This window comes from Taudactylus pleione, unplaced genomic scaffold (assembly GCF_031769625.1).
Source record: "Taudactylus pleione unplaced genomic scaffold, aTauple2 ptg000016l, whole genome shotgun sequence".
NCBI lineage: Eukaryota > Metazoa > Chordata > Amphibia > Anura > Myobatrachidae > Taudactylus > Taudactylus pleione.
In genome coordinates, this window is record NW_028284418.1 from 16,333,519 (window position 1) to 16,357,417 (window position 23,899).

The 23,899-nt window shown below is 33.0% G+C and overlaps 12 non-coding genes across 12 annotated transcripts; all 12 read right to left on the reverse strand.

Annotated features, from left to right (window-relative positions):
• Positions 1-1,171: 1,171 nt before the first annotated feature.
• TRNAL-AAG (transfer RNA leucine (anticodon AAG)) lies at positions 1,172-1,253 on the reverse strand. The gene has a single exon. It is a non-coding gene; the product is annotated as a tRNA-Leu (tRNA).
• A 1,341-nt stretch (positions 1,254-2,594) lies between these two features.
• Positions 2,595-2,676, reverse strand: TRNAL-AAG (transfer RNA leucine (anticodon AAG)). Its single transcript has one exon. It is a non-coding gene; the product is annotated as a tRNA-Leu (tRNA).
• Positions 2,677-4,014: 1,338 nt separating this feature from the next.
• TRNAL-AAG (transfer RNA leucine (anticodon AAG)) lies at positions 4,015-4,096 on the reverse strand. Its single transcript has one exon. It is a non-coding gene; the product is annotated as a tRNA-Leu (tRNA).
• Positions 4,097-5,437: 1,341 nt separating this feature from the next.
• On the reverse strand, positions 5,438-5,519 carry TRNAL-AAG (transfer RNA leucine (anticodon AAG)). The gene has a single exon. It is a non-coding gene; the product is annotated as a tRNA-Leu (tRNA).
• Positions 5,520-6,860: 1,341 nt separating this feature from the next.
• Positions 6,861-6,942, reverse strand: TRNAL-AAG (transfer RNA leucine (anticodon AAG)). Its single transcript has one exon. It is a non-coding gene; the product is annotated as a tRNA-Leu (tRNA).
• A 1,341-nt stretch (positions 6,943-8,283) lies between these two features.
• Positions 8,284-8,365, reverse strand: TRNAL-AAG (transfer RNA leucine (anticodon AAG)). Its single transcript has one exon. It is a non-coding gene; the product is annotated as a tRNA-Leu (tRNA).
• Positions 8,366-9,706: 1,341 nt separating this feature from the next.
• TRNAL-AAG (transfer RNA leucine (anticodon AAG)) lies at positions 9,707-9,788 on the reverse strand. The gene has a single exon. It is a non-coding gene; the product is annotated as a tRNA-Leu (tRNA).
• A 1,340-nt stretch (positions 9,789-11,128) lies between these two features.
• Positions 11,129-11,210, reverse strand: TRNAL-AAG (transfer RNA leucine (anticodon AAG)). The gene has a single exon. It is a non-coding gene; the product is annotated as a tRNA-Leu (tRNA).
• A 1,341-nt stretch (positions 11,211-12,551) lies between these two features.
• Positions 12,552-12,633, reverse strand: TRNAL-AAG (transfer RNA leucine (anticodon AAG)). The gene has a single exon. It is a non-coding gene; the product is annotated as a tRNA-Leu (tRNA).
• A 1,341-nt stretch (positions 12,634-13,974) lies between these two features.
• TRNAL-AAG (transfer RNA leucine (anticodon AAG)) lies at positions 13,975-14,056 on the reverse strand. Its single transcript has one exon. It is a non-coding gene; the product is annotated as a tRNA-Leu (tRNA).
• A 4,187-nt stretch (positions 14,057-18,243) lies between these two features.
• Positions 18,244-18,325, reverse strand: TRNAL-AAG (transfer RNA leucine (anticodon AAG)). Its single transcript has one exon. It is a non-coding gene; the product is annotated as a tRNA-Leu (tRNA).
• A 1,341-nt stretch (positions 18,326-19,666) lies between these two features.
• Positions 19,667-19,748, reverse strand: TRNAL-AAG (transfer RNA leucine (anticodon AAG)). Its single transcript has one exon. It is a non-coding gene; the product is annotated as a tRNA-Leu (tRNA).
• Between the last annotated feature and the right edge of the window lie 4,151 nt (positions 19,749-23,899).

Below are 23,899 nucleotides of genomic sequence, written 5' to 3' on the forward strand. Positions count from 1 at the left end.
TTTCATTGAAATAACAAAAGAAATTGAGATGCATGAAGTAGTAAAATATTAGTTCTGATAGGGCACATAATTAATTCATGCAAAATTAAACTTTGAATATCTTTACTGTTAGCAGATATCATTATTTTAAAGGTTTGAGAAGACTGTTGCAACTATGATGAACGGTTTAGAACTCGGTGACTAATGCAGGATACTATCACCATCCTTTTTCAGTTGGTTAATATCTGATCAATCATGAATTGATGATAAATTGTTTTGAACTACTGCATGTGACAGCTTAAGGTGTGCTTCCACCAACCAAATGTAGCTTCTTTCATACCTTATCTACTTTAGGAAACCACTTTGATATAAGTCACTGGATCTTCTCCTTTTCAGTTGGTTAATATCTGATCAATCATCAGTTGATGATAAATTGTTTTAAACTACTGCATGTGACAGCTTAAGGTGTGCTTCCACCCACCAAGTTTAGCTTCTTTTATACCTTATCTACTTTAGGAAACCACTTTAATATATATCACTGGATCTTCTCCTTGGAGAATAAATATGGCAGCAGTGGGATTTGATTCCAACGGCTTGAATAGCTCTGTCATCCTACAACCTGCTGTACACTTTAAAATATTTTAGCTCTCATATCTGGAATGTCATTCAAAACTTTACCCAAAGTCAGGAAAAGCTGAGATAAAATGCAAAAGAAGCCAGGTACATTTAACAAGTAATGATTATTTTTTACTTCAAATTTCCTTCATTTAGCGCAACTGATGTATCCAAACAACTTTGAAGTATTATTCAAATGCCTATAATAGACAGCTGTGAGATTAAAATCCAGAGTGATAGAAAAGTTAGAGAAATCGGAATATAAATCCATCAATTTATACCAATGAGTCACGTTGCCAACATTTCCATCTCTAATTGTATGATAAGACAACTCAGTAATTAAATATTAGTTATGATATTACTTCTAATTACTTCATGCCAACTTAATTTTGGCTCATCTTGACTGTTAGCAGATAACATTTTTAAAACATTTGGGAAGTCTCTTGTAACAATAATTAACTGTTGAGTAGCTAGAGGAATCTTTCACCAACAAATTTCAGCTGGGTAATATCCTTTCTAATGGAAAAAAAGAATCACTTTGACATCAATAACTGGCCTACTCTTTGTATAATAAATATGGCAGCAGTGGGATTTGAACCCACACCTCCGAAGAGACTGGAGCCTTAATCCAGCACCTTAGACCGCTCAGCCATGCTACCACATGTGCATATCATTAGGATAGCTCACAGATCTAGAACATCAAAATTAAAGGGTTTTTTGTTTTAAAGTATTAATTGAAAAGATGTCAGAAAAGGTTAAAAGAAAGTTCATTATTAAACAGAAAATCGATGAGAAATTCATATTTTTTATTGAATTGCATTTTGTTTATTTTCATTGAAATAACAAAAGAAATTGAGATGCATGAAGTAGTAAAATATTAGTTCTGATAGGGCACATAATTAATTCATGCAAAATTAAAATTTGAATATCTTTACTGTTAGCAGATATCATTATTTTAAAGGTTTGAGAAGACTGTTGCAACTATGATGAACTGTTTAGAACTCGGTGACTAATGCAGGATACTATCACCATCCTTTTTCAGTTGGTTAATATCTGATCAATCATGAATTGATGATAAATTGTTTTGAACTACTGCATGTGACAGCTTAAGGTGTGCTTCCACCAACCAAATGTAGCTTCTTTCATACCTTATATACTTTAGGAAACCACTTTGATATAAGTCACTGGATCTTCTCCTTTTCAGTTGGTTAATATCTGATCAATCATCAGTTGATGATAAATTGTTTTAAACTACTGCATGTGAAAGCTTAAGGTGTGCTTCCACCAACCAAATTTAGCTTCTTTTATACCTTATCTACTTTAGGAAACCACTTTGGTATATATCACTGGATCTTCTCCTTAGAGAATAAATATGGCAGCAGTGGGATTTGATTCCAGTGGCTTGAATAGCTCTGTCATCCTACAACCTGCTGTACACTTTAAAATATTTTAGCTCTCATATCTGGAATGTCATTCAAAACTTTACCCAAAGTCAGGAAAAGCTGAGATAAAATGCAAAAGAAGCCAGGTACATTTAACAAGTAATGATTATACTTGACTTCAAATTTCCTTCATTTAGCGCAACTGATGAATCCAAACAACTTTGAAGTATTATTCAAATGCCTAAAATAGACAGCTGTGAGATTAAAATCCAGAGTGAAGGGAAAGTTAGAGAAATCGGAATATAAATCCATCAATTTATACCAATGAGTCACGTTGCCAACATTTCCATCTCTAATTGTATGATAAGACAACTCAGTAATTAAAAATTAGTTATGATATTACTTCTAATTACTTCATGCCAACTTAATTTTGGCTCATCTTGACTGTTAGCAGATAACATTTTTAAAACATTTGGGAAGTCTCTTGTAACAATGATGAACTGTTGAGTAGCTAGAGGAATCTTCCACCAACAAATTTCAGCTGGGTAATATCCTTTCTAATGGAAAAAAAGAATCAGTTTGACATCAATAACTGGCCTACTCTTTGTATAATAAATATGGCAGCAGAGGGATTTGAACCCACGCCTCCGAAGAGACTGGAGCCTTAATCCAGCACCTTAGACCGCTCGGCCATGCTACCACATGTGCTTATGATTAGGATAGCTCACAGATCTAGAACATCAAAATTAAAGGGTTTTTTGTTTTAAAGTATTAATTGAAAAGATGTCAGCAAAGGTTAAAAGAAAGTTCATTATTAAACATAAAATCGATGAGAAATTCATATTTTTTATTGAATTGCATTTTGTTTATTTTCATTGAAATAACAAAAGATATTGAGATGCATGAAGTAGTAAAATATTAGTTCTGATAGGGCACATAATTAATTCATGCAAAATTAAACTTTGAATATCTTTACTGTTAGCAGATATCATTATTTTAAAGGTTTGAGAAGACTGTTGCAACTATGATGAACGGTTTAGAACTCGGTGACTAATGCAGGATACTATCACCATCCTTTTTCAGTTGGTTAATATCTGATCAATCATGAATTGATGATAAATTGTTTTGAACTACTGAATGTGACAGCTTAAGGTGTGCTTCCACCAACCAAATGTAGCTTCTTTTATACCTTATCTACTTTAGGAAACCACTTTGATATAAGTCACTGGATCTTCTCCTTTTCAGTTGGTTAATATCTGATCAATCATCAGTTGATGATAAATTGTTTTAAACTACTGCATGTGACAGCTTAAGGTGTGCTTCCACCAACCAAGTTTAGCTTCTTTTATACCTTATCTACTTTAGGAAACCACTTTAATATATATCACTGGATCTTCTCCTTGGAGAATAAATATGGCAGCAGTGGGATTTGATTCCAACGGCTTGAATAGCTCTGTCATCCTACAACCTGCTGTACACTTTAAAATATTTTAGCTCTCATATCTGGAATGTCATTCAAAACTTTACCCAAAGTCAGGAAAAGCTGAGATAAAATGCAAAAGAAGCCAGGTACATTTAACAAGTAATGATTATTTTTTACTTCAAATTTCCTTCATTTAGCGCAACAGATGTATCCAAACAACTTTGAAGTATTATTCAAATGCCTAAAATAGACAGCTGTGAGATTAAAATCCAGAGTGATAGAAAAGTTAGAGAAATCGGAATATAAATCCATCAATTTATACCAATGAGTCACGTTGCCAACATTTCCATCTCTAATTGTATAAGACAACTCAGTAATTAAATATTAGTTATGATATTACTTCTAATTACTTCATGCCAACTTAATTTTGGCTCATCTTGACTGTTAGCAGATAACATTTTTAAAACATTTGGGAAGTCTCTTGTAACAATAATTAACTGTTGAGTAGCTAGAGGAATCTTTCACCAACAAATTTCAGCTGGGTAATATCCTTTCTAATGGAAAAAAAGAATCACTTTGACATCAATAACTGGCCTACTCTTTGTATAATAAATATGGCAGCAGTGGGATTTGAACCCACACCTCCAAAGAGACTGGAGCCTTAATCCAGCACCTTAGACCGCTCGGCCATGCTACCACATGTGCATATCATTAGGATAGCTCACAGATCTAGAACATCAAAATTAAAGGGTTTTTTGTTTTAAAGTATTAATTGAAAAGATGTCAGCAAAGGTTAAAAGAAAGTTCATTATTAAACAGAAAATCGATGAGAAATTCATATTTTTTATTGAATTGCATTTTGTTTATTTTCATTGAAATAACAAAAGAAATTGAGATGCATGAAGTAGTAAAATATTAGTTCTGATAGGGCACATAATTAGTTCATGCAAAATTAAACTTTGAATATCTTTACTGTTAGCAGATATCATTATTTTAAAGGTTTGAGAAGACTGTTGCAACTATGATGAACTGTTTAGAACTCGGTGACTAATGCAGGATACTATCACCATCCTTTTTCAGTTGGTTAATATCTGATCAATCATGAATTGATGATAAATTGTTTTGAACTACTGCATGTGACAGCTTAAGGTGTGCTTCCACCAACCAAATGTAGCTTCTTTCATACCTTATATACTTTAGGAAACCACTTTGATATAAGTCACTGGATCTTCTCCTTTTCAGTTGGTTAATATCTGATCAATCATCAGTTGATGATAAATTGTTTTAAACTACTGCATGTGACAGCTTAAGGTGTGCTTCCACCAACCAAATTTAGCTTCTTTTATACCTTATCTACTTTAGGAAACCACTTTGGTATATATCACTGGATCTTCTCCTTGGAGAATAAATATGGCAGCAGTGGGATTTGATTCCAGTGGCTTGAATAGCTCTGTCATCCTACAACCTGCTGTACACTTTAAAATATTTTAGCTCTCATATCTGGAATGTCATTCAAAACTTTACCCAAAGTCAGGAAAAGCTGAGATAAAATGCAAAAGAAGCCAGGTACATTTAACAAGTAATGATTATACTTGACTTCAAATTTCCTTCATTTAGTGCAACTGATGAATCCAAACAACTTTGAAGTATTATTCAAATGCCTAAAATAGACAGCTGTGAGATTAAAATCCAGAGTGAAGGGAAAGTTAGAGAAATCGGAATATAAATCCATCAATTTATACCAATGAGTCACGTTGCCAACATTTCCATCTCTAATTGTATGATAAGACAACTCAGTAATTAAATATTAGTTATGATATTACTTCTAATTACTTCATGCCAACTTAATTTTGGCTCATCTTGACTGTTAGCAGATAACATTTTTAAAACATTTGGGAAGTCTCTTGTAACAATGATGAACTGTTGAGTAGCTAGAGGAATCTTCCACCAACAAATTTCAGCTGGGTAATATCCTTTCTAATGGAAAAAAAGAATCAGTTTGACATCAATAACTGGCCTACTCTTTGTATAATAAATATGGCAGCAGAGGGATTTGAACCCACGCCTCCGAAGAGACTGGAGCCTTAATCCAGCGCCTTAGACCGCTCGGCCATGCTACCACATGTGCTTATGATTAGGATAGCTCACAGATCTAGAACATCAAAATTAAAGGGTTTTTTGTTTTAAAGTATTAATTGAAAAGATGTCAGCAAAGGTTAAAAGAAAGTTCATTATTAAACATAAAATCGATGAGAAATTCATATTTTTTATTGAATTGCATTTTGTTTATTTTCATTGAAATAACAAAAGAAATTGAGATGCATGAAGTAGTAAAATATTAGTTCTGATAGGGCACATAATTAATTCATGCAAAATTAAAATTTGAATATCTTTACTGTTAGCAGATATCATTATTTTAAAGGTTTGAGAAGACTGTTGCAACTATGATGAACGGTTTTGAACTCGGTGACTAATGCAGGATACTATCACCATCCTTTTTCAGTTGGTTAATATCTGATCAATCATGAATTGATGATAAATTGTTTTGAACTACTGCATGTGACAGCTTAAGGTGTGCTTCCACCAACCAAATGTAGCTTCTTTTATACCTTATCTACTTTAGGAAACCACTTTGATATAAGTCACTGGATCTTCTCCTTTTCAGTTGGTTAATATCTGATCAATCATCAGTTGATGATAAATAGTTTTAAACTACTGCATGTGACAGCTTAAGGTGTGCTTCCACCCACCAAGTTTAGCTTCTTTTATACCTTATCTACTTTAGGAAACCACTTTAATATATATCACTGGATCTTCTCCTTGGAGAATAAATATGGCAGCAGTGGGATTTGATTCCAACGGCTTGAATAGCTCTGTCATCCTACAACCTGCTGTACACTTTAAAATATTTTAGCTCTCATATCTGGAATGTCATTCAAAACTTTACCCAAAGTCAGGAAAAGCTGAGATAATATGCAAAAGAAGCCAGGTACATTTAACAAGTAATGATTATTTTTTACTTCAAATTTCCTTCATTTAGCGCAACTGATGTATCAAAACAACTTTGAAGTATTATTCAAATGCCTAAAATAGACAGCTGTGAGATTAAAATCCAGAGTGATAGAAAAGTTAGAGAAATCGGAATATAAATCCATCAATTTATACCAATGAGTCACGTTGCCAACATTTCCATCTCTAATTGTATGATAAGACAACTCAGTAATTAAATATTAGTTATGATATTACTTCTAATTACTTCATGCCAACTTAATTTTGGCTCATCTTGACTGTTAGCAGATAACATTTTTAAAACATTTGGGAAGTCTCTTGTAACAATAATTAACTGTTGAGTAGCTAGAGGAATCTTTCACCAACAAATTTCAGCTGGGTAATATCCTTTCTAATGGAAAAAAAGAATCACTTTGACATCAATAACTGGCCTACTCTTTGTATAATAAATATGGCAGCAGTGGGATTTGAACCCACACCTCCGAAGAGACTGGAGTCTTAATCCAGCACCTTAGACCGCTCAGCCATGCTACCACATGTGCATATCATTAGGATAGCTCACAGATCTAGAACATCAAAATTAAAGGGTTTTTTGTTTTAAAGTATTAATTGAAAAGATGTCAGCAAAGGTTAAAAGAAAGTTCATTATTAAACAGAAAATCGATGAGAAATTCATATTTTTTATTGAATTGCATTTTGTTTATTTTCATTGAAATAACAAAAGAAATTGAGATGCATGAAGTAGTAAAATATTAGTTCTGATAGGGCACATAATTAATTCATGCAAAATTAAAATTTGAATATCTTTACTGTTAGCAGATATCATTATTTTAAAGGTTTGAGAAGACTGTTGCAACTATGATGAACTGTTTAGAACTCGGTGACTAATGCAGGATACTATCACCATCCTTTTTCAGTTGGTTAATATCTGATCAATCATGAATTGATGATAAATTGTTTTGAACTACTGCATGTGACAGCTTAAGGTGTGCTTCCACCAACCAAATGTAGCTTATTTCATACCTTATATACTTTAGGAAACCACTTTGATATAAGTCACTGGATCTTCTCCTTTTCAGTTGGTTAATATCTGATCAATCATCAGTTGATGATAAATTGTTTTAAACTACTGCATGTGACAGCTTAAGGTGTGCTTCCACCAACCAAATTTAGCTTCTTTTATACCTTATCTACTTTAGGAAACCACTTTGGTATATATCACTGGATCTTCTCCTTAGAGAATAAATATGACAGCAGTGGGATTTGATTCCAGTGGCTTGAATAGCTCTGTCATCCTACAACCTGCTGTACACTTTAAAATATTTTAGCTCTCATATCTGGAATGTCATTCAAAACTTTACCCAAAGTCAGGAAAAGCTGAGATAAAATGCAAAAGAAGCCAGGTACATTTAACAAGTAATGATTATACTTGACTTCAAATTTCCTTCATTTAGCGCAACTGATGAATCCAAACAACTTTGAATTATTATTCAAATGCCTAAAATAGACAGCTGTGAGATTAAAATCCAGAGTGAAGGGAAAGTTAGAGAAATCGGAATATAAATCCATCAATTTATACCAATGAGTCACGTTGCCAACATTTCCATCTCTAATTGTATGATAAGACAACTCAGTAATTAAAAATTAGTTATGATATTACTTCTAATTACTTCATGCCAACTTAATTTTGGCTCATCTTGACTGTTAGCAGATAACATTTTTAAAACATTTGGGAAGTCTCTTGTAACAATGATGAACTGTTGCGTAGCTAGAGGAATCTTCCACCAACAAATTTCAGCTGGGTAATATCCTTTCTAATGGAAAAAAAGAATCAGTTTGACATCAATAACTGGCCTACTCTTTGTATAATAAATATGGCAGCAGAGGGATTTGAACCCACGCCTCCGAAGAGACTGGAGCCTTAATCCAGCACCTTAGACCGCTCGGCCATGCTACCACATGTGCTTATGATTAGGATAGCTCACAGATCTAGAACATCAAAATTAAAGGGTTTTTTGTTTTAAAGTATTAATTGAAAAGATGTCAGCAAAGGTTAAAAGAAAGTTCATTATTAAACATAAAATCGATGAGAAATTCATATTTTTTATTGAATTGCATTTTGTTTATTTTCATTGAAATAACAAAAGATATTGAGATGCATGAAGTAGTAAAATATTAGTTCTGATAGGGCACATAATTAATTCATGCAAAATTAAACTTTGAATATCTTTACTGTTAGCAGATATCATTATTTTAAAGGTTTGAGAAGACTGTTGCAACTATGATGAACGGTTTAGAACTCGGTGACTAATGCAGGATACTATCACCATCCTTTTTCAGTTGGTTAATATCTGATCAATCATGAATTGATGATAAATTGTTTTGAACTACTGCATGTGACAGCTTAAGGTGTGCTTCCACCAACCAAATGTAGCTTCTTTCATACCTTATATACTTTAGGAAACCACTTTGATATAAGTCACTGGATCTTCTCCTTTTCAGTTGGTTAATATCTGATCAATCATCAGTTGATGATAAATTGTTTTAAACTACTGCATGTGACAGCTTAAGGTGTGCTTCCACCAACCAAATTTAGCTTCTTTTATACCTTATCTACTTTAGGAAACCACTTTGGTATATGTCACTGGATCTTCTCCTTGGAGAATAAATATGGCAGCAGTGGGATTTGATTCCAGTGGCTTGAATAGCTCTGTCATCCTACAACCTGCTGTACACTTTAAAATATTTTAGCTCTCATATCTGGAATGTCATTCAAAACTTTACCCAAAGTCAGGAAAAGCTGAGATAAAATGCAAAAGAAGCCAGGTACATTTAACAAGTAATGATTATTTTTTACTTCAAATTTCCTTCATTTAGCGCAACTGATGTATCCAAACAACTTTGAAGTATTATTCAAATGCCTAAAATAGACAGCTGTGAGATTAAAATCCAGAGTGATAGAAAAGTTAGAGAAATCGGAATATAAATCCATCAATTTATACCAATGAGTCACGTTGCCAACATTTCCATCTCTAATTGTATGATAAGACAACTCAGTAATTAAATATTAGTTATGATATTACTTCTAATTACTTCATGCCAACTTAATTTTGGCTCATCTTGACTGTTAGCAGATAACATTTTTAAAACATTTGGGAAGTCTCTTGTAACAATAATTAACTGTTGAGTAGCTAGAGGAATCTTTCACCAACAAATTTCAGCTGGGTAATATCCTTTCTAATGGAAAAAAAGAATCACTTTGACATCAATAACTGGCCTACTCTTTGTATAATAAATATGGCAGCAGTGGGATTTGAACCCACGTCTCCGAAGAGACTGGAGCCTTAATCCAGCGCCTTAGACCGCTCGGCCATGCTACCACATGTGCATATCATTAGGATAGCTCACAGATCTAGAACATCAAAATTAAAGGGTTTTTTGTTTTAAAGTATTAATTGAAAAGATGTCAGCAAAGGTTAAAAGAAAGTTCATTATTAAACAGAAAATCGATGAGAAATTCATATTTTTTATTGAATTGCATTTTGTTTATTTTCATTGAAATAACAAAAGAAATTGAGATGCATGAAGTAGTAAAATATTAGTTCTGATAGGGCACATAATTAATTCATGCAAAATTAAACTTTGAATATCTTTACTGTTAGCAGATATCATTATTTTAAAGGTTTGAGAAGACTGTTGCAACTATGATGAACGGTTTAGAACTCGGTGACTAATGCAGGATACTATCACCATCCTTTTTCAGTTGGTTAATATCTGATCAATCATGAATTGATGATAAATTGTTTTGAACTACTGCATGTGACAGCTTAAGGTGTGCTTCCACCAACCAAATTTAGCTTCTTTTATACCTTATCTACTTTAGGAAACCACTTTGATATAAGTCACTGGATCTTCTCCTTTTCAGTTGGTTAATATCTGATCAATCATCAGTTGATGATAAATTGTTTTAAACTACTGCATGTGACAGCTTAAGGTGTGCTTCCACCAACCAAGTTTAGCTTCTTTTATACCTTATCTACTTTAGGAAACCACTTTAATATATATCACTGGATCTTCTCCTTGGAGAATAAATATGGCAGCAGTGGGATTTGATTCCAACGGCTTGAATAGCTCTGTCATCCTACAACCTGCTGTACACTTTAAAATATTTTAGCTCTCATATCTGGAATGTCATTCAAAACTTTACCCAAAGTCAGGAAAAGCTGAGATAAAATGCAAAAGAAGCCAGGTACATTTAACAAGTAATGATTATTTTTTACTTCAAATTTCCTTCATTTAGCGCAACTGATGTATCCAAACAACTTTGAAGTATTATTCAAATGCCTAAAATAGACAGCTGTGAGATTAAAATCCAGAGTGATAGAAAAGTTAGAGAAATCGGAATATAAATCCATCAATTTATACCAATGAGTCACGTTGCCAACATTTCCATCTCTAATTGTATGATAAGACAACTCACTAATTAAATATTAGTTATGATATTACTTCTAATTACTTCATGCCAACTTAATTTTGGCTCATCTTGACTGTTAGCAGATAACATTTTTAAAACATTTGGGAAGTCTCTTGTAACAATAATTAACTGTTGAGTAGCTAGAGGAATTTTCACCAACAAATTTCAGCTGGGTAATATCCTTTCTAATGGAAAAAAAGAATCACTTTGACATCAATAACTGGCCTACTCTTTGTATAATAAATATGGCAGCAGTGGGATTTGAACCCACACCTCCGAAGAGACTGGAGCCTTAATCCAGCACCTTAGACCGCTCGGCCATGCTACCACATGTGCATATCATTAGGATAGCTCACAGATCTAGAACATCAAAATTAAAGGGTTTTTTGTTTTAAAGTATTAATTGAAAAGATGTCAGCAAAGGTTAAAAGAAAGTTCATTATTAAACAGAAAATCGATGAGAAATTAATATTTTTTATTGAATTGCATTTAGTTTATTTTCATTGAAATAACAAAAGAAATTGAGATGCATGAAGTAGTAAAATATTAGTTCTGATAGGGCACATAATTAGTTCATGCAAAATTAAAATTTGAATATCTTTACTGTTAGCAGATATCATTATTTTAAAGGTTTGAGAAGACTGTTGCAACTATGATGAACGGTTTAGAACTCGGTGACTAATGCAGGATACTATCACCATCCTTTTTCAGTTGGTTAATATCTGATCAATCATGAATTGATGATAAATTGTTTTGAACTACTGCATGTGACAGCTTAAGGTGTGCTTCCACCAACCAAATGTAGCTTCTTTCATACCTTATATACTTTAGGAAACCACTTTGATATAAGTCACTGGATCTTCTCCTTTTCAGTTGGTTAATATCTGATCAATCATCAGTTGATGATAAATTGTTTTAAACTACTGCATGTGACAGCTTAAGGTGTGCTTCCACCAACCAAATTTAGCTTCTTTTATACCTTATCTACTTTAGGAAACCACTTTGGTATATATCACTGGATCTTCTCCTTGGAGAATAAATATGGCAGCAGTGGGATTTGATTCCAGTGGCTTGAATAGCTCTGTCATCCTACAACCTGCTGTACACTTTAAAATATTTTAGCTCTCATATCTGGAATGTCATTCAAAACTTTACCCAAAGTCAGGAAAAGCTGAGATAAAATGCAAAAGAAGCCAGGTACATTTAACAAGTAATGATTATACTTGACTTCAAATTTCCTTCATTTAGCGCAACTGATGAATCCAAACAACTTTGAAGTATTATTCAAATGCCTAAAATAGACAGCTGTGGGATTAAAATCCAGAGTGAAGGGAAAGTTAGAGAAATCGGAATATAAATCCATCAATTTATACCAATGAGTCACGTTGCCAACATTTCCATCTCTAATTGTATGATAAGACAACTCAGTAATTAAATATTAGTTATGATATTACTTCTAATTACTTCATGCCAACTTAATTTTGGCTCATCTTGACTGTTAGCAGATAACATTTTTAAAACATTTGGGAAGTCTCTTGTAACAATGATGAACTGTTGAGTAGCTAGAGGAATCTTCCACCAACAAATTTCAGCTGGGTAATATCCTTTCTAATGGAAAAAAAGAATCAGTTTGACATCAATAACTGGCCTACTCTTTGTATAATAAATATGGCAGCAGAGGGATTTGAACCCACGCCTCCGAAGAGACTGGAGCCTTAATCCAGCGCCTTAGACCGCTCGGCCATGCTACCACATGTGCTTATGATTAGGATAGCTCACAGATCTAGAACATCAAAATTAAAGGGTTTTTTGTTTTAAAGTATTAATTGAAAAGATGTCAGCAAAGGTTAAAAGAAAGTTCATTATTAAACAGAAAATCGATGAGAAATTCATATTTTTTATTGAATTGCATTTTGTTTATTTTCATTGAAATAACAAAAGAAATTGAGATGCATGAAGTAGTAAAATATTAGTTCTGATAGGGCACATAATTAATTCATGCAAAATTAAACTTTGAATATCTTTACTATTAGCAGATATCATTATTTTAAAGGTTTGAGAAGACTGTTGCAACTATGATGAACGGTTTAGAACTCAGTGACTAATGCAGGATACTATCACCATCCTTTTTCAGTTGGTTAATATCTGATCAATCATGAATTGATGATAAATTGTTTTGAACTACTGCATGTGACAGCTTAAGGTGTGCTTCCACCAACCAAATGTAGCTTCTTTTATACCTTATCTACTTTAGGAAACCACTTTGATATAAGTCACTGGATCTTCTCCTTTTCAGTTGGTTAATATCTGATCAATCATCAGTTGATGATAAATTGTTTTAAACTACTGCATGTGACAGCTTAAGGTGTGCTTCCACCAACCAAGTTTAGCTTCTTTTATACCTTATCTACTTTAGGAAACCACTTTAATATATATCACTGGATCTTCTCCTTGGAGAATAAATATGGCAGCAGTGGGATTTGATTCCAACGGCTTGAATAGCTCTGTCATCCTACAACCTGCTGTACACTTTAAAATATTTTAGCTCTCATATCTGGAATGTCATTCAAAACTTTACCCAAAGTCAGGAAAAGCTGAGATAAAATGCAAAAGAAGCCAGGTACATTTAACAAGTAATGATTATTTTTTACTTCAAATTTCCTTCATTTAGCGCAACTGATGTATCCAAACAACTTTGAAGTATTATTCAAATGCCTAAAATAGACAGCTGTGAGATTAAAATCCAGAGTGATAGAAAAGTTAGAGAAATCGGAATATAAATCCATCAATTTATACCAATGAGTCACGTTGCCAACATTTCCATCTCTAATTGTATGATAAGACAACTCAGTAATTAAATATTAGTTATGATATTACTTCTAATTACTTCATGCCAACTTAATTTTGGCTCATCTTGACTGTTAGCAGATAACATTTTTAAAACATTTGGGAAGTCTCTTGTAACAATAATTAACTGTTGAGTAGCTAGAGGAATCTTTCACCAACAAATTTCAGCTGGGTAATATCCTTTCTAATGGAAAAAAAGAATCACTTTGACATCAATAACTGGCCTACTCTTTGTATAATAAATATGGCAGCAGTGGGATTTGAACCCACACCTCCGAAGAGACTGGAGCCTTAATCCAGCACCTTAGACCGCTCGGCCATGCTACCACATGTGCATATCATTAGGATAGCTCACAGATCTAGAACATCAAAATTAAGGGGTTTTTTGTTTTAAAGTATTAATTGAAAAGATGTCAGCAAAGGTTAAAAGAAAGTTCATTATTAAACAGAAAATCGATGAGAAATTAATATTTTTTATTGAATTGCATTTTGTTTATTTTCACTGAAATAACAAAAGAAATTGAGATGCATGAAGTTGGAAAAGTATTAGTTCTGATAGGGCACATAATTAATTCATGCAAAATTAAAATTTGAATATCTTTACTGTTAGCAGATATCATTATTTTAAAGGTTTGAGAAGACTGTTGCAACTATGATGAACTGTTTAGAACTCGGTGACTAATGCAGGATACTATCACCATCCTTTTTCAGTTGGTTAATATCTGATCAATCATGAATTGATGATAAATTGTTTTGAACTACTGCATGTGACAGCTTAAGGTGTGCTTCCACCAACCAAATGTAGCTTCTTTCATACCTTATATACTTTAGGAAACCACTTTGATATAAGTCACTGGATCTTCTCCTTTTCAGTTGGTTAATATCTGATCAATCATCAGTTGATGATAAATTGTTTTAAACTACTGCATGTGACAGCTTAAGGTGTGCTTCCACCAACCAAATTTAGCTTCTTTTATACCTTATCTACTTTAGGAAACCACTTTGGTATATATCACTGGATCTTCTACTTGGAGAATAAATATGGCAGCAGTGGGATTTGATTCCAGTGGCTTGAATAGCTCTGTCATCCTACAACCTGCTGTACACTTTAAAATATTTTAGCTCTCATATCTGGAATGTCATTCAAAACTTTACCCAAAGTCAGGAAAAGCTGAGATAAAATGCAAAAGAAGCCAGGTACATTTAATAAGTAATGATTATATTTGACTTCAAATTTCTTTCATTTAGCGCAACTGATGAATCCAAACAACTTTGAAGTATTATTCAAATGCCTAAAATAGACAGTTGTGAGATTAAAATCCAGAGTGATAGGAAAGTTAGAGAAATCGGAATATAAATCCATCAATTTATACCAATGAGTCACGTTGCCAACATTTCCATCTCTAATTGTATGATAAGACAACTCAGTAATTAAATATTAGTTATGATATTACTTCTAATTACTTCATGCCAACTTAATTTTGGCTCATCTTGACTGTTAGCAGATAACATTTTTAAAACATTTGGGAAGTCTCTTGTAACAATGATGAACTGTTGAGTAGCTAGAGGAATCTTCCACCAACAAATTTCAGCTGGGTAATATCCTTTCTAATGGAAAAAAAGAATCAGTTTGACATCAATAACTGGCCTACTTTTTATATAACAAATATGGCAGCATAGGGATTTGAACCCACGCCTCCGAAGAGAGTGAAGCCTAAATCCAGCACCTTAGACCGCTCAGCCATGCTACCACATGTGCATATCATTAGGATAGCTCACAGATCTAGAACATCAAAATTAAAGGGTTTTTTGTTTTTAAGTATTAATTGAAAAGATGTCAGCAAAGGTTAAAAGAAAGTTCATTATTAAACATAAAATCGATGAGAAATTCATATTTTTTATTGAATTGCATTTTGTTTATTTTCATTGAAATAACAAAAGAAATTGAGATGCATTAAGTAGTAAAATATTAGTTCTGATAGGGCACATAATTAGTTCATGCAAAATTAAAATTTGAATATCTTTACTGTTAGCAGATATCATTATTTTAAAGGTTTGAGAAGTCTGTTGCAACTATGATGAACTGTTTAGAACTCGGTGACTAATGCAGGATACTATCACCATCCTTTTTCAGTTGGTTAATATCTGATCAATCATGAATTGATGATAAATTGTTTTGAACTACTGCATGTGACAGCTTAAGGTGTGCTTCCACCAACCAAATGTAGCTTCTTTCATACCTTATATACTTTAGGAAACCACTTTGATATAAGTCACTGGATCTTCTCCTTTTCAGTTGGTTAATATCTGATCAATCATCAGTTGATGATAAATTGTTTTAAACTACTGCATGTGACAGCTTAAGGTGTGCTTCCACCAACCAAATTTAGCTTCTTTTATACCTTATCTACTTTAGGAAACCACTTTGGTATATATCACTGGATCTTCTCCTTGGAGAATAAATATGGCAGCAGTGGGATTTGATTCCAGTGGCTTGAATAGCTCTGTCATCCTACAACCTGCTGTACACTTTAAAATATTTTAGCTCTCATATCTGGAATGTCATTCAAAACTTTACCCAAAGTCAGGAAAAGCTGAGATAAAATGCAAAAGAAGCCAGGTACATTTAATAAGTAATGATTATATTTGACTTCAAATTTCCTTCATTTAGCGCAACTGATGAATCCAAACAACTTTGAAGTATTATTCAAATGCCTAAAATAGACAGTTGTGAGATTAAAATCCAGAGTGAAGGGAAAGTCAGAGAAATCGGAACATAAATCCATCAATTTATACCAATGAGTCACGTTGCCAACATTTCCATCTCTAATTGTATGATAAGACAACTCAGTAATTAAATATTAGTTATGATATTACTTCTAGTTACTTCATGCCAACTTAATTTTGGCTCATCTTGACTGTTAGCAGATAACATTTTTAAAACATTTGGGAAGTCTCTTGTAACAATGATGAACTGTTGAGTAGCTAGAGGAATCTTCCACCAACAAATTTCAGCTGGGTAATATCCTTTCTAATGGAAAAAAAGAATCAATTTGACATCAATAACTGGCCTACTTTTTATATAACAAATATGGCAGCAGAGAGATTTGAACCCACGCCTCCAAAGAGAGTGAAGCCTAAATCCAGCATCTTAGACCGCTCAGCCATGCTACCACATGTGCATATCATTAGGATAGCTCACAGATCTAGAACATCAAAATTAAAGGGTTTTTGTTTTAAAGTATTAATTGAAAAGATGTCAGCAAAGGTTAAAAGAAAGTTCATTATTAAACAGAAAATCGATGAGAAATTAATATTTTTTATTGAATTGCATTTTGTTTATTTTCATTGAAATAACAAAAGAAATTGAGATGCATGAAGTAGTAAAATATTAGTTCTGATAGGGCACATAATTAGTTCATGCAAAATTAAAATTTGAATATCTTTACTGTTAGCAGATATCATTATTTTAAAGGTTTGAGAAGACTGTTGCAACTATGATGAACGGTTTAGAACTCGGTGACTAATGCAGGATACTATCACCATCCTTTTTCAGTTGGTTAATATCTGATCAATCATGAATTGATGATAAATTGTTTTGAACTACTGCATGTGACAGCTTAAGGTGTGCTTCCACCAACCAAATGTAGCTTCTTTCATACCTTATATACTTTAGGAAACCACTTTGATATAAGTCACTGGATCTTCTCCTTTTCAGTTGGTTAATATCTGATCAATCATCAGTTGATGATAAATTGTTTTAAACTACTGCATGTGACAGCTTAAGGTGTGCTTCCACCAACCAAATTTAGCTTCTTTTATACCTTATCTACTTTAGGAAACCACTTTGGTATATATCACTGGATCTTCTCCTTGGAGAATAAATATGGCAGCAGTGGGATTTGATTCCAGCGGCTTGAATAGCTCTGTCATCCTACAACCTGCTGTACACTTTAAAATATTTTAGCTCTCATATCTGGAATGTCATTCAAAACTTTACCCAAAGTCAGGAAAAGCTGAGATAAAATGCAAAAGAAGCCAGGTACATTTAACAAGTAATGATTATACTTGACTTCAAATTTCCTTCATTTAGCGCAACTGATGAATCCAAACAACTTTGAAGTATTATTCAAATGCCTAAAATAGACAGCTGTGGGATTAAAATCCAGAGTGAAGGGAAAGTTAGAGAAATCGGAATATAAATCCATCAATTTATACCAATGAGTCACGTTGCCAACATTTCCATCTCTAATTGTATGATAAGACAACTCAGTAATTAAATATTAGTTATGATATTACTTCTAATTACTTCATGCCAACTTAATTTTGGCTCATCTTGACTGTTAGCAGATAACATTTTTAAAACATTTGGGAAGTCTCTTGTAACAATGATGAACTGTTGAGTAGCTAGAGGAATCTTCCACCAACAAATTTCAGCTGGGTAATATCCTTTCTAATGGAAAAAAAGAATCAGTTTGACATCAATAACTGGCCTACTCTTTGTATAATAAATATGGCAGCAGAGGGATTTGAACCCACGCCTCCGAAGAGACTGGAGCCTTAATCCAGCGCCTTAGACCGCTCGGCCATGCTACCACATGTGCTTATGATTAGGATAGCTCACAGATCTAGAACATCAAAATTAAAGGGTTTTTTGTTTTAAAGTATTAATTGAAAAGATGTCAGCAAAGGTTAAAAGAAAGTTCATTATTAAACAGAAAATCGATGAGAAATTCATATTTTTTATTGAATTGCATTTTGTTTATTTTCATTGAAATAACAAAAGAAATTGAGATGCATGAAGTAGTAAAATATTAGTTCTGATAGGGCACATAATTAATTCATGCAAAATTAAACTTTGAATATCTTTACTATTAGCAGATATCATTATTTTAAAGGTTTGAGAAGACTGTTGCAACTATGATGAACGGTTTAGAACTCAGTGACTAATGCAGGATACTATCACCATCCTTTTTCAGTTGGTTAATATCTGATCAATCATGAATTGATGATAAATTGTTTTGAACTACTGCATGTGACAGCTTAAGGTGTGCTTCCACCAACCAAATGTAGCTTCTTTTATACCTTATCTACTTTAGGAAACCACTTTGATATAAGTCACTGGATCTTCTCCTTTTCAGTTGGTTAATATCTGATCAATCATCAGTTGATGATAAATTGTTTTAAACTACTGCATGTGACAGCTTAAGGTGTGCTTCCACCAACCAAGTTTAGCTTCTTTTATACCTTATCTACTTTAGGAAACCACTTTAATATATATCACTGGATCTTCTCCTTGGAGAATAAATATGGCAGCAGTGGGATTTGATTCCAACGGCTTGAATAGCTCTGTCATCCTACAACCTGCTGTACACTTTAAAATATTTTAGCTCTCATATCTGGAATGTCATTCAAAACTTTACCCAAAGTCAGGAAAAGCTGAGATAAAATGCAAAAGAAGCCAGGTACATTTAACAAGTAATGATTATTTTTTACTTCAAATTTCCTTCATTTAGCGCAACTGATGTATCCAAACAACTTTGAAGTATTATTCAAATGCCTAAAATAGACAGCTGTGAGATTAAAATCCAGAGTGATAGAAAAGTTAGAGAAATCGGAATATAAATCCATCAATTTATACCAATGAGTCACGTTGCCAACATTTCCATCTCTAATTGTATGATAAGACAACTCAGTAATTAAATATTAGTTATGATATTACTTCTAATTACTTCATGCCAACTTAATTTTGGCTCATCTTGACTGTTAGCAGATAACATTTTTAAAACATTTGGGAAGTCTCTTGTAACAATAATTAACTGTTGAGTAGCTAGAGGAATCTTTCACCAACAAATTTCAGCTGGGTAATATCCTTTCTAATGGAAAAAAAGAATCACTTTGACATCAATAACTGGCCTACTCTTTGTATAATAAATATGGCAGCAGTGGGATTTGAACCCACACCTCCGAAGAGACTGGAGCCTTAATCCAGCACCTTAGACCGCTCGGCCATGCTACCACATGTGCATATCATTAGGATAGCTCACAGATCTAGAACATCAAAATTAAGGGGTTTTTTGTTTTAAAGTATTAATTGAAAAGATGTCAGCAAAGGTTAAAAGAAAGTTCATTATTAAACAGAAAATCGATGAGAAATTAATATTTTTTATTGAATTGCATTTTGTTTATTTTCACTGAAATAACAAAAGAAATTGAGATGCATGAAGTTGGAAAAGTATTAGTTCTGATAGGGCACATAATTAATTCATGCAAAATTAAAATTTGAATATCTTTACTGTTAGCAGATATCATTATTTTAAAGGTTTGAGAAGACTGTTGCAACTATGATGAACTGTTTAGAACTCGGTGACTAATGCAGGATACTATCACCATCCTTTTTCAGTTGGTTAATATCTGATCAATCATGAATTGATGATAAATTGTTTTGAACTACTGCATGTGACAGCTTAAGGTGTGCTTCCACCAACCAAATGTAGCTTCTTTCATACCTTATATACTTTAGGAAACCACTTTGATATAAGTCACTGGATCTTCTCCTTTTCAGTTGGTTAATATCTGATCAATCATCAGTTGATGATAAATTGTTTTAAACTACTGCATGTGACAGCTTAAGGTGTGCTTCCACCAACCAAATTTAGCTTCTTTTATACCTTATCTACTTTAGGAAACCACTTTGGTATATATCACTGGATCTTCTACTTGGAGAATAAATATGGCAGCAGTGGGATTTGATTCCAGTGGCTTGAATAGCTCTGTCATCCTACAACCTGCTGTACACTTTAAAATATTTTAGCTCTCATATCTGGAATGTCATTCAAAACTTTACCCAAAGTCAGGAAAAGCTGAGATAAAATGCAAAAGAAGCCAGGTACATTTAATAAGTAATGATTATATTTGACTTCAAATTTCTTTCATTTAGCGCAACTGATGAATCCAAACAACTTTGAAGTATTATTCAAATGCCTAAAATAGACAGTTGTGAGATTAAAATCCAGAGTGATAGGAAAGTTAGAGAAATCGGAATATAAATCCATCAATTTATACCAATGAGTCACGTTGCCAACATTTCCATCTCTAATTGTATGATAAGACAACTCAGTAATTAAATATTAGTTATGATATTACTTCTAATTACTTCATGCCAACTTAATTTTGGCTCATCTTGACTGTTAGCAGATAACATTTTTAAAACATTTGGGAAGTCTCTTGTAACAATGATGAACTGTTGAGTAGCTAGAGGAATCTTCCACCAACAAATTTCAGCTGGGTAATATCCTTTCTAATGGAAAAAAAGAATCAGTTTGACATCAATAACTGGCCTACTTTTTATATAACAAATATGGCAGCATAGGGATTTGAACCCACGCCTCCGAAGAGAGTGAAGCCTAAATCCAGCACCTTAGACCGCTCAGCCATGCTACCACATGTGCATATCATTAGGATAGCTCACAGATCTAGAACATCAAAATTAAAGGGTTTTTTGTTTTTAAGTATTAATTGAAAAGATGTCAGCAAAGGTTAAAAGAAAGTTCATTATTAAACATAAAATCGATGAGAAATTCATATTTTTTATTGAATTGCATTTTGTTTATTTTCATTGAAATAACAAAAGAAATTGAGATGCATTAAGTAGTAAAATATTAGTTCTGATAGGGCACATAATTAGTTCATGCAAAATTAAAATTTGAATATCTTTACTGTTAGCAGATATCATTATTTTAAAGGTTTGAGAAGTCTGTTGCAACTATGATGAACTGTTTAGAACTCGGTGACTAATGCAGGATACTATCACCATCCTTTTTCAGTTGGTTAATATCTGATCAATCATGAATTGATGATAAATTGTTTTGAACTACTGCATGTGACAGCTTAAGGTGTGCTTCCACCAACCAAATGTAGCTTCTTTCATACCTTATATACTTTAGGAAACCACTTTGATATAAGTCACTGGATCTTCTCCTTTTCAGTTGGTTAATATCTGATCAATCATCAGTTGATGATAAATTGTTTTAAACTACTGCATGTGACAGCTTAAGGTGTGCTTCCACCAACCAAATTTAGCTTCTTTTATACCTTATCTACTTTAGGAAACCACTTTGGTATATATCACTGGATCTTCTCCTTGGAGAATAAATATGGCAGCAGTGGGATTTGATTCCAGTGGCTTGAATAGCTCTGTCATCCTACAACCTGCTGTACACTTTAAAATATTTTAGCTCTCATATCTGGAATGTCATTCAAAACTTTACCCAAAGTCAGGAAAAGCTGAGATAAAATGCAAAAGAAGCCAGGTACATTTAATAAGTAATGATTATATTTGACTTCAAATTTCCTTCATTTAGCGCAACTGATGAATCCAAACAACTTTGAAGTATTATTCAAATGCCTAAAATAGACAGTTGTGAGATTAAAATCCAGAGTGAAGGGAAAGTCAGAGAAATCGGAACATAAATCCATCAATTTATACCAATGAGTCACGTTGCCAACATTTCCATCTCTAATTGTATGATAAGACAACTCAGTAATTAAATATTAGTTATGATATTACTTCTAGTTACTTCATGCCAACTTAATTTTGGCTCATCTTGACTGTTAGCAGATAACATTTTTAAAACATTTGGGAAGTCTCTTGTAACAATGATGAACTGTTGAGTAGCTAGAGGAATCTTCCACCAACAAATTTCAGCTGGGTAATATCCTTTCTAATGGAAAAAAAGAATCAATTTGACATCAATAACTGGCCTACTTTTTATATAACAAATATGGCAGCAGAGAGATTTGAACCCACGCCTCCAAAGAGAGTGAAGCCTAAATCCAGCATCTTAGACCGCTCAGCCATGCTACCACATGTGCATATCATTAGGATAGCTCACAGATCTAGAACATCAAAATTAAAGGGTTTTTGTTTTAAAGTATTAATTGAAAAGATGTCAGCAAAGGTTAAAAGAAAGTTCATTATTAAACAGAAAATCGATGAGAAATTAATATTTTTTATTGAATTGCATTTTGTTTATTTTCATTGAAATAACAAAAGAAATTGAGATGCATGAAGTAGTAAAATATTAGTTCTGATAGGGCACATAATTAGTTCATGCAAAATTAAAATTTGAATATCTTTACTGTTAGCAGATATCATTATTTTAAAGGTTTGAGAAGACTGTTGCAACTATGATGAACGGTTTAGAACTCGGTGACTAATGCAGGATACTATCACCATCCTTTTTCAGTTGGTTAATATCTGATCAATCATGAATTGATGATAAATTGTTTTGAACTACTGCATGTGACAGCTTAAGGTGTGCTTCCACCAACCAAATGTAGCTTCTTTCATACCTTATATACTTTAGGAAACCACTTTGATATAAGTCACTGGATCTTCTCCTTTTCAGTTGGTTAATATCTGATCAATCATCAGTTGATGATAAATTGTTTTAAACTACTGCATGTGACAGCTTAAGGTGTGCTTCCACCAACCAAATTTAGCTTCTTTTATACCTTATCTACTTTAGGAAACCACTTTGGTATATATCACTGGATCTTCTCCTTGGAGAATAAATATGGCAGCAGTGGGATTTGATTCCAGCGGCTTGAATAGCTCTGTCATCCTACAACCTGCTGTACACTTTAAAATATTTTAGCTCTCATATCTGGAATGTCATTCAAAACTTTACCCAAAGTCAGGAAAAGCTGAGATAAAATGCAAAAGAAGCCAGGTACATTTAACAAGTAATGATTATACTTGACTTCAAATTTCCTTCATTTAGCGCAACTGATGAATCCAAACAACTTTGAAGTATTATTCAAATGCCTAAAATAGACAGCTGTGGGATTAAAATCCAGAGTGAAGGGAAAGTTAGAGAAATCGGAATATAAATCCATCAATTTATACCAATGAGTCACGTTGCCAACATTTCCATCTCTAATTGTATGATAAGACAACTCAGTAATTAAATATTAGTTATGATATTACTTCTAATTACTTCATGCCAACTTAATTTTGGCTCATCTTGACTGTTAGCAGATAACATTTTTAAAACATTTGGGAAGTCTCTTGTAACAATGATGAACTGTTGAGTAGCTAGAGGAATCTTCCACCAACAAATTTCAGCTGGGTAATATCCTTTCTAATGGAAAAAAAGAATCAGTTTG